At 38.6% G+C, this 10,017-nt stretch overlaps 1 protein-coding gene across 1 annotated transcript in view; it reads left to right on the forward strand.

Annotated features, from left to right (window-relative positions):
* The window catches only part of LOC119407516 (paired box protein Pax-5), a 77,827-nt gene that overhangs the window by 47,848 nt on the left and 19,962 nt on the right, over positions 1-10,017 (forward strand). The gene's annotated exons all lie outside the window — the stretch shown is intronic.

Consider the following 10,017-nt stretch of genomic DNA (forward strand, 5'->3'; position numbering starts at 1 on the left):
GATAAGATAAGATAAGATAAGATAAGATAAGATAAGATAAGATAAGAACTTTATTGATCCCGCAGGAAATTGTTGAATAGGGTTTAGTTGCAGTCAATGTAATATACAACGCCAATCTCAGAAATTCATGCAAACACTACTTTAGTGAACCTTTACGCTGCCATCAGTTTTGCATTACACAGTAGCTCCAATATAAATAATAATAAAAAAAGTTGTGATATTCCTGCAGGAAGTGCCCCAGGATGCACAAGAAGGGCTAAAGCTAGCTGCTGCAGAAGAATTTCACGATAGTAACTGTACAATGTAAACCTGATCGTAATGTGAATATTTATAAAATGATGTTTGCATCAAACTTTTGAGGAATAGAGGACTGTTATAACAAATGAGTAATTTAAATTGTGTCTAAAATGACTAAATGAGAGCAGGTGAGAAAAATACAACAGAAGGCCAGCTGTTTCAAGTAAAAACAGGAAGTAAACAGAAAATACGAGGTAAAACTTTTCAGGAAAATTAAACTGGAAGCAACAGGACAGGATCTAGAACAACAAACTAGCAAACATGACAACAGAACAAATAATGTAAGAGAAGAACAAACAACAGAACCGTAACTCATGAGAGACTGGAGTTGGTTGAAGAAGCAGCAGTCCACTCTTGGCTCCACTGTAACCAGCCTTGAGCTCGTCAGTGTAGTCATAATTAAGCTTCATTTTTTTCAGCATGAGAACATTTAGAGCGGTCTACAACACTTACAATCATAGTTGTTCATGCCCTTTCTACAGAAACCCACTACAGCAGAGCTGAAGTGTTCAGAATGATTCTTTTGTTCAATATTTAAAACCCTGTTTTAGTTCATTTATTTGTTTTTTAGTCAGTGTCAAGGACAAAGGGGTAATCTCCCCTCTAGACGTTGCAGAACATAAAAGCTCAAACAGGTTGCAGCCTTGGACCTACAGGGCAGAGTTCGGCTGTTTAACCCTTTCACTTCCATTTGACCGGCGGGGAGTGCAGTGAGACAGGCTGAGAGGTTGACAGGTATTGGCTGCTGAAGAGCTATAGACTCAACACCATAATACCCACAAATCCTGGGTCAGTGTCCCGTCTGAGCCCGGTCAAGCCAATGAAGTCTAGGTTTGGGGTTGGGACTTTAAAATCCGGGTCACGCTGGGGTCAAACTGCATTACAAAGAAACCCAAGCGCACACATCTCCACCTCCCCCACTCCGTCTTTTTTTCCTGGTGGGGATGATTGACAGGCACACCCTTACCACTGACACGCTGACAGCTACAGCTCAGCCTCTTTGGTATGTGAGCGAAGGTGTGTGTTTGTGTGTGTGAGCTGGTAATGGTGGGGTTATGGTCAAGGAGGGTCAGCCTGCGTTGTGACTGACAGTCCTTGAAGAAGTCCTGCACATTTGGCCTGAGTGGTGATGTTGTGTGTTGGGGTGTCTTTTTGCTATTTATTTATGGAACAAAGCAAAAAAGGTGGAACGAGGAAGACAAAGGAAAGTGTTACAGGGTCACGCTTTTAAATTAATACTCTGTAATTTAGTTTCTCGCTGTTAATATTTGCTGCAAATAAACAAGGACATTATTGTCTTGGATTAATTTCACCTAAAATCTAAAGAGTAAATTTACTCTCGAGCAAAATGTTCTTCAGTCTGTCTGAAGTAGCAACCTTTTCTTTATATTTTCCCGTAACAAGCTGTTCTTTTATCTCAGCTTCCTCTCTTGCTCTTGTTCCCCTCTCCCTGTAGCCTATTAAGCTTCAGTATTAATTTGTGTGCGCGCTCGTGTGTGTGTGTGTGTGTGTGTCTGCAAGTGTGCCTGTCAGAGAGAGTTCATTTGAATTTCCCTTCAATCACTTCTTATTACTCAGCTGATAAATCAGGAGGGCTAACGGCGCCCTCACCCATCTGCGCCGCTCCGGGTCCAAGTGCACATCTCATCACCAAATAAGCTACACAGAGACAGAGAAAAGGAAAATCATGATTATGATGGTATTTATATTTAAGACAAATAGGTTAAAGGGGTAGAAGTGTTAAAATATATAAAGATATTTCATAGAAAATGAGTGGGTTAGTGCTATGTTTGTGTCACTTAGATGTGAAATATAAGGTTATAGATGTGAAACAGCATATTATTTGCATATAATGATAATAATAATAATGTGTTATGTATAGTCATCACTGTATGTTCCCATACAATGCCAAATTTGGCTCTCTGCATTTAACCCATCCACCACCGGGTGGTGCAGTGGGCAGCTGTTGAGGCTGCTCAGGAAGCATTTGGGGATAGGGTGTGCTGCTCAGAGACACCACGAGATGTGCAATGACTGGGGATTGAGCCTGGGGCTTTCGGGTCCTGGGTCGGCTGCCCTGCCTCTTCACCATCTCAGCCCCTGAGATAAAAGATATAAAAGAGTTTATTGTGGCAGCTCTTTTCTGCAGGGGTCACCACAGTGAGTGAATTTGCACAAAAGATTTGGCAATTGTTTTTGCCAGATACCCAGCCTGACGTAACCTGAAGTCGAACCTGTAGCCTCTGGATTATGAGACCACAGCATTGATCACAGAGCTACCTCAGACCCCATTTAGTATTTTACATTGATGCCAAATTGCTGGTTTTTGACCTAAAACTTTTAGAGATTTTTTGTACAATTACATTACAGGATTGTGAAGCACTTTGAGAGTTTTGATGCAGTTCAGAGTTTAAACGTGATCTATAAACCTCTGAAACCCCTCCACCATTTGCCTATTTAGTATTTCTTAAACCTACTGTGGAGTCTTTGTGTTTTCATATATGACAGCATCATCTGCATACATCAGAAACTGAGCATCCTTCCAACTTTCAGATAAATTCACGTTCAAGCAAAAAAGTTAAGGCCGCGAAAAGGGAGCCTTGTGAAACACCCAGTCACTCTACTGCAAATAATGTTAAGTTGTACAAATCAATATTTGACTTAATTTTAAAAAGGCAGCTAATATTTTCACTGAAACGTTCGTAGATTTTCTTGCCTCTCCCTAGAGTTATGGTGTCTGTCTGAAAACGAATATCTTCTCCTCTGCTGCCACGCTCAGTTTGAGTCCAGATAAATTCCTTCCCTGACAATCTCTGCCTCTGTCTGCGGGCCACAGAGGGAATTGTGTTTGTTTATAGTCGAGTCCTTCCCATCAGGAGTACACAAGACAATGTGGCAAGAGAGAAAGAGAGACGGGCGGGGAAGAAATAGGGAGCTATTTGCAGAATGGAGAAAAGGGGAAAAACTATTATGCAAATTGTGAAAGCCAGCAGGGCTAGTGTGTATGTGTGTGTGTTTCACAGAAACGATTAGGGCTCATCTGTTATTGATGTGAGATTTGGACTAAACTGTTACCTTACAATATGTGAGGCAGCAGAGCAGGAGATGGCGAGAGACTCGGTGAGACATAAATCATTAAGAGAGCTGCTATTAGAGACATAAAGCGCTCTGATCACGTTTTAGAAGCTTGATTTACTTTGGTCGTTTTTTTAAATCTAGCTGGCCTGCATTTCAGATATAAAACAAGTCCAATATGTCCAATACATATTGAACATTATTATTGATCTTGTTTATCTTATTTATTTATATATTGTTTTTAACATTTAGGAACTTTCTATGTGAATCTTTTTATCTGTTGCTGCTGTTACACTTGAATTTCCCAACCGTGGGACAATAAAGGCTGTTTCTATTCTATTCTATTCTATTCTATTCTATTCTATTCTATTCTATTCTATTCTATTCTATTCTATTCTATTCTATTCTAAAAATTTCTACCAGCAAAGCAACCAAAACAAGCAAAAGGCTTGCACGTGTTGTATATTAAGAAGTAAACAGAGTTTTCCAAACTGTCTTCGTAGGACAACTACAGTTTACTTCTTCAACCTGTTCTAGTTTAAAAACAATACAAAAATAGATTTTTACTCTTTGTTCATATCAAAGTAAATCAAAGCAGTTTTGTGCGTTATATCGTATATCAATCTGTGGGTGAGGCCTCATTTGGTAAAATATTACCGGACAGTTCTGGCTGAGTCGTTAGAGCAGTCGTCCTCCAATGCGAGAGTTGGGGGTTTGATTCTACCAGCAACCACATGCTGACGTGTCCCTGGGAAAGACACTGAACCCCTCATTGCCTCTGATATGTATCCCATCAGTGTATGAATGTGATAAAGCTCTGATGAGTCTTTGTAGAGATCTAGTAGAGTGCTGTATGAATGGGTAAATGAGGGCACATATGTTGTAAAGCACTTTGAGTATCTTGATAGATATAAATGTGCTATATAAGTACAGTCCATTTACCATTTTACTTTAGTAAAATACATTATGAGTTGAGATGAGTCAGTTATGCAAAGGAGCCCTGCAGGACTCCTTCCCCACTGAATGTGGACATAGGAAGAGTTCCAGATGCATGTATTTAATGTCAAACAATAATCTTTTCCTAAATCCAACCAAGTAGGTTTGGTCCCTAAACACAACAAACACTGGAGATTTTACATCATCCGAGGTGAAACAAACTCATGGCTGCTTTGATGACTCTTTTGTTGGGTGGCATTGAGATAATTTTTGTTCCCCATCACAGAGCAAAGGGGGGGGGGGGGGTTGGAAATACCCTCATCCTTTCATGTTGTGAGTGTGATAACATGAAAAGCAAGTGTACTGACTTCCATTTTGATGTGGGCTTGCATCTAGGCGTAAGAAAGGTCACCATCTAAAATTTAAGAATATATGTAAACCGACCACCCTGATAATTTGAAGATACTATGCTTTCTTTATATTGCTTAAAAGGATATGATTGGGGCGGCCGAAGATGAATCATATCTTTAATCTCTTAAGGGTTACTTGCATTCTCTTTTCAATTCCAGTCCGTAGAAACACTCATCTTGAAAACTACAAACATTCACTATTCAAATCCCTCAGTGATGGGGGGAGGGGTGGGTGTTGGTGTACCGCTTGTTACATGTGGTTTCCCGTAACTATAAAGTCAAACCTGCACTTTGGCCACGTTGGCTGGTGCTGTTCCACTGAGTCCAGTTTTAGGAACCAAACCCATGTTAAAGGACATATTTCTGGATTTTGCGCATTCGGTTACTCTCACCAGGATTTCAGTTATTTGCACGTCCCAAAACAATCCTAATTTCCCACCACTGTCCTCTTAATCTGTACTCCTAACTGCAGAATTCTCAGCAGACTTGTTTTATTGGATTTAGTTACAGTTACATGTGTGAATTACTCTGTAACAGTTTACACCCGGTCCAGATCCCTCTGCCATCTTTTCATGTAACGCTCCATGCCCAACCCTCCCCTCCCAGTCCAACCCGTCCATGGCCCGGCAGCTGCGTCCCTTTCCTTTGATGAAGGCTGATGGTGCTGTATGAGCGGTGGAATTGACAACATTTACGGGCACGAATGAGAATGATCCATCTTCCTTAGTGGGCCTGTCACCCCACTGGCCAAACTTCATCATGACCAATTACCACAGCAGACCCCTTCTTCTCCGCCGGTGCTGCAGCCAGGCCTTACACACAAATACACAGACACATTAGACACTATTATAATGAGACAGCATAAAGTGGGGGTTGTACAGGGATGGCATGTTTGATACGTAGAGGAAAATCCTGCAGGTTTGACGAGAGCAACGTCTGAGAGGAAAGAAGACTTAAAAAGTGTTTGAAGCCCGGCGAGGAGCAGAAAGAGAGATGTGTGAGGTGTGCAGCGTAAGCTCTTACTCGGCAGGTCACAGTCCAGTGGTTGTGTTGTGTGTTGACGAGCACAGGGGTGTTTAAGAGGTCAGTGAGCACAAACAAACGCCTACACCTAGGCCTTTACACACACAGATGCAGACACATTAAAAGGGTCAGTGCGAAACTCTCACCTCAGCCCCTAAAGGAAATTCTGATTGGTGTCATTAGTGGACACACGCACATGCACGCACGCACGCACGCACACACACACACACACACACACACGCACACACACACACATGGAGTGGTCAAGCAGTAATGCAAGGGGGGGAAAGGATAAATGCCATTTATTACAGAAAAGTGATTATTTTTATTCAGTTTAGTATTATTTTAGGAATTTGTGTATAAATTGGGATTTAAGTTTTTATTTAAATGTTAAAATAAGCAGTAACTTATAGTTTGCATGTATCTTTTAGATGCTTGTTTTGAAGCAAATTATTTTTGTTCATGCAAATATGACGTTGGTGCATTTGAAGTTAAGTGGGTTGGTAGAAATATGCCAATGCATAAACAGAAGGTAAAAATAAAATTGGTACCTCTTTACAATAAGGCTCCCCTTATAGATGGCTAATAAATAGTTTATAGATATGTTATTAATTCCTCTATAAACACTTTATAAATAATTAATAACTGCTTATTATGCATTAATTAAGGGTGACAGAGACAAACCTGACGAGTTTGTTGCCAAACAGTGAGCCAGATCTGTTAACCTATATATTTCATCTAGAGTTGTTATATTAAACATTTCAGACTAAGTTACTACCTTGTAAGAACAATAAGCATTTGTAAACCTATTTTTTTACCATTTGATATTGTACTTTATCACTGCATATTTTTTATATATGTAGATAGATATTTATAATACAGTGTACAATACACTGTACAGTACAGTACAGTACAATATTATATGCTAAAAAAAATGCTTATTGTGCTCACAAGTCTGAAATGTTTAATATAACAACTCTAGATTAAATATATAGGTGAACAGATTTGGTTCACTATTTGGCAAGAAACTGGTCAGTTTTGTCTCTCTGTCACCCTTAATTAATGCTTAATAAGCAGTTATTAATGATTTATCAAGTGTTTACAGATGAATTATTAATGTAACTATAAGTTATTTATTAGCCATCTAAAAGGGGAGCCTTATTGTAAAGTGGTACCAGAAAATTATCCACCAGCCTTAGGAATTCATTGATATACTATAGTTAAACTTTTTTTTTTGTTCTTTTACCCACATAATGACAGTAGAGGCCTGTTAACTCAACTATTGCTGTTTTTTGTACAAACCTTACTAATGACCCTGAGAAACAAGGACTTACAAACTATGGTAATTTAAAAAAAAAATCATTATTACCATTTAATTTTTTTTAAAACAATTACTAAGAGAATGGAAATCATTTTGAAATTATTTTGACTCTTTCCCCACAGTCACAGTTAGGAGAAGTTAGATCCACAAATACAGATAAACACGAGGAGTATGAGTATAACTTTAAAGATTTAATGACCAAAAGAAGCTAAAAACAAATAGGCTGCAAAAAACACAAGGAAATACATTGAAACTCAAGGACAGCCAGGGTTTGAAACCACAATAACAGACTGTGGATGGACTGGGAGAAGAATGTTAAGCATGCTGGAGTTGATTGGGAAATGGATGCAGATGAGGCTGATTGGGATGCAAGACAGATGTGAGGAGATGGACAGAACTGGGAGAAACTGACTGAGGGAAAAGAAACACACACACAAAAGAAACAATTCATGCAAGTTAACTTGGTGTGGTGACTCCTGACAAGGGGAGAGATGAAATGAATAAAAAACACAAAAACAACAGTGAATGAACAGACAACAACAAACACAGATACTGAGGATTCCTACAGCCTTCACATGATAAAATTTCAGACATTTCAGACTTAAATATCCAGATTTGTGATACTATTTTCTAATATTTTTGACATCCAAGTACAAATATTTTCTGTGCATGTACAGTAGATTGTACACAAATTATTGATAGCAGAAAATAACACTTTTGAAATTGAACATTGCATTTTTCTTATGATTTAATGGTTTTTATCACTGTAAAAGCAATTTTCAGTACAACCTGACATTAATTTGTGAAATCATGTTCTGATTGAGAGTAAAATACAAAAAGCAGCTTATGTTTTAGGATCATTTCTAGCTCATCATCTGTAGAGTCTGCAACTTATTTTGTTAGACATACATTTTTAGCTCATATGTGTACGTTCACAGGGTGTCTTACAATATAAACCATTAACTCTGACTATAATTTCTCAATATTTAAACTTTCCCTCCAAGTTTAATAAAATCAGAGCTGTACTGTATTCATATGTTTTTTATATAATAAATCTGGCAAACCATCTGAGCTATTTATTTTTAGAAAATCAAACATTTATCTTTAACAAAGGTATAAGTCTAGAAACTCACACATTTTTCCATCCATGCTCTGTTTTCCTTTTTCTATAATTAAAATGATTTTTTCTGCTTTTTGTTGTTCACTGTTACTATAAGGTTGCACATGCTGACACACACACTCACACTCATGCAGGCAGTTAAAAATCAAGCCATTGATCTGCCAGAAACAAAGCAGCCTTCAGATTCCTCTGTGGTCAATCTGTATAAAGTTAGCCATTAGTGTCGATACCATCATTCTAAGTTACCACACTGACTCGCACACAATCACAGGTCTGGAGATGAGGATGGATGGGTCATGGCTTTAAGATGGGGTCAAACACAGGTGAGCTTATAGTTTTTATTTATCCATCCATCTGACTGTACTCTGGCCTGTTTGTGTCAGTGTTACAGCATCTGCTTCTCTACAGGAGCACAATGATTCAGAGGTCATGCTATAATTTATTTTACACATGTATTGTTGTATTTTAGCTCATTTAGGAAATAACAGTGGGGTTTTTAAAACAGAAATCTGTAAATTCTTGTGATTTACTTTAATTATTGGAATTTTCCTCCCAATATTCTTAATATGTTTCTCAGTGGAAGTTGTCACAGTTTGAAAAAGGTTTGGACCCAGGAATGCATAAAAAGAAACCAAACTTTATTTACACAAACCTACAGAGGAACCAAGGAATGAGCACAGAGAGGCACAAGTTTTTAAGGAAGCACAAATAGACTAAAAAGCTTAACAGGAGCCAGATTTGGTGTGAGAACCGAAATAAAGCTTTGCTTTATGTCAGCATATGTAAACAGGGGTTGATGAGGAAGTGGAGACACCTGGGCTGAATGACGACTGAGAACAGGTGAGAATGGACAAAGCGGGACTGACGGACAGAAAAGTGACACGCAGAAAAAAGAAAATCAGACCGATCAGAATAAAGATACACATAATGTCCCAAAAAGGAATACAGTAAACCTAACCATGTACACACACATACACACGCACGTACACGCAAAGAAACAAAATAAATACAAAAAGTAACCAAAATTCACAGATTCTGACAGAAGTACAACATATTATATCAGCTGTACATGTACGTGTAATGTATGCCTGGTATGGTTTGAGGGAAACCACCACTCTTTTTTTGATTATTATTCACTTATTAGTGTAGTACTTTTACTACAAACAGGCTGGTTTTTAATCATAAAAATCTGTTATCATTTTATCTTGTTGGCCAATAATTGTGTTGTAATCTACATTGGGGGCTCGTCCGGGATAGCGGTGTTATAACACCACTAGTTGTAAAGCTAGGAATGGCACATGTAGAAAATAAACATTTAATTTTTTCTTATCTTTATTAAACCTTTTATCTATCAGTAGTGCTTTAGGGGAGCTGAAACCTTTCTCAGGGAATAAACCCTAATCAGGTAGACAGTAAATATACAATTCTTTGCCACTTCCATCTCTTTTCTGTTTGTGGTTTTGAACATCTGTAGTGTTTGTGTGGTCAAGGCTTTTGGAGCATGTGTATGTGCTGAGATGATCACAGTTCTTATTGTTGTTGGTATCTGGGGAGACAAGAGGCTTTGTGTCAGCCGTGGTCTATGTAATGCTGCTGTCTGTGTGTAAATATGTGTTTGTTGTGTATGTTCTGTGTGAATGTGAGGATGAGAGGGTGACGAGAAAGTGCGGGCTGATCCTGTGGTTATAGACTGTTGGACTTGGTTGTACAGTAAATCCCTGTCTTTGTAAACAGATCGATAAACTCTCAGCTGTAGGTGTGTTCCTGCGTGTCAGTGTGTGTGTGTCAGTGTGTGTGTGTGTGTGTGTGTGTGTGTGTGTGTGTGTGTGTGTGTG

This window comes from Nematolebias whitei, chromosome 3, assembly GCF_014905685.2.
Source record: "Nematolebias whitei isolate Nwh7 chromosome 3, NemWhi1, whole genome shotgun sequence".
Lineage (NCBI taxonomy): Eukaryota > Metazoa > Chordata > Actinopteri > Cyprinodontiformes > Rivulidae > Nematolebias > Nematolebias whitei.